Genomic DNA, 1,602 nt, shown 5'->3' with positions numbered 1-1,602 from the left:
TATATATATATATATATATATATACATATATATATATATATATATATGTACATATACATATATATATATATACACGCACACATGTTCATATATACGTATATTTGATGTTATTATTTCAAGAGGTAGAAAAAGTAACATCTCACATCTCCTTCATGTTAAAGTCTAATTGATCGTATCTTCATCGGAATTCTATCGCTCTTTAAAGAGATCTATCTAAACAGATAATTCATTTTGTTTACTTTCTATCTCTACTGTACCTTTGCAGCATATATATTTACATACATGTATTTGCATGTGTATATGTATATATGTGTGTGTGTGTTTGTGTGTGTGTGTGTCTGTGTTTGTGTGTGTGTGTGTGTGAGTGTGTGTGTTTGGGTATATATATGTGAGTGTATGTATATATGAGTATATATGTGTATATGTATATATATACATATATATATATATATGTATTTATATATATATATACACACATATATACATATACCTGTATACATACACACATGTATGTATACACACACACACACACACACACACACACATATATATATATATATATATATATATATATATATATATATATATATATATATATATGTATATACATTCATACATATACACATTTATATATTCATATATGCTTACGTATAAATATGTATTATTTTTGTTTGTGACAGAGAGAGAAGAAAGAAAGAGAGTGAGAGAGAGAGAGAGAGAATGAGATAGAGAGAGAGAGAGAGAGAGAGAGAGAGAGAGAGAGAGAGAGACAGACAGAGAGAGAGAGAGTGTACGTGTATGTATATGTATGTGTAGGCATACATTCCATGACAAATTTCTCCCCCATCACTGCGAGCGATAAATAGACGTGCAGTTCGTTATCTTATAAAATGGCCCCGGAACATCGTGACGTTGGCCATTGAGCAACAACTGGTGTTAGTTACAACGATGATTATTGTGACAAATTACCATCTCTGACCGCTAAGAACGAAAAAAAAAGAGAAACGAGAAAATTGACAAAAATAAAAGAGTAAAAATGCAGCTGGCGGCCATTTTGTTTTTCTGACAAATTTGCCAGTGGTTCCCGATGTCGCAAAATGTAGTTCAGCTCTATTGCCATTGAATGCAATAATAAAGGATGGGATTTCATTAATCACAACCTCTTTTTTGTCTTTTTTATATGTGTTACAGTTTTTGTTTGTGTGTCTTTTTCCGCGTATTTTCCTCTTTCTACCATTATTTATTTCTATATCTATCTGTAACTCCCTGACACCCTCGCTGCCTCTCACCCTCAGAGGCTATACCACTCACTATTTCTATCTCTTTAAGGTTCTCTGTTTCGCTTTCTCTCTCTATCGTTGTGTTTCGCTTTCTCTCATTATTTTTCTCTGCTCTATATTTGTGATCAACTTCCTATTCTCTATGTCTCTCTCGCTCTTCTATCTTTATCTCTCTCTCTCTCTCTCTCTCTTTTTCCCCCTTTCCCTTTTTCTATCACTCTCTTCTTTGTCATTCTTTCTGCCTTAATATCCTCTCTCACATTCTCTCTCATTCATTGTCACTCTTTGCCCACCGTCCTACTTATTTCTCTGGACCTCTTGC

The sequence above is a fragment of the Octopus bimaculoides genome, chromosome 13 (genome assembly GCF_001194135.2).
Source record: "Octopus bimaculoides isolate UCB-OBI-ISO-001 chromosome 13, ASM119413v2, whole genome shotgun sequence".
In the NCBI taxonomy this organism is placed as follows: domain Eukaryota; kingdom Metazoa; phylum Mollusca; class Cephalopoda; order Octopoda; family Octopodidae; genus Octopus; species Octopus bimaculoides.
The sequence above is the reverse complement of the archived record's forward strand: the minus strand, read 5'-3'. Positions refer to the sequence as shown.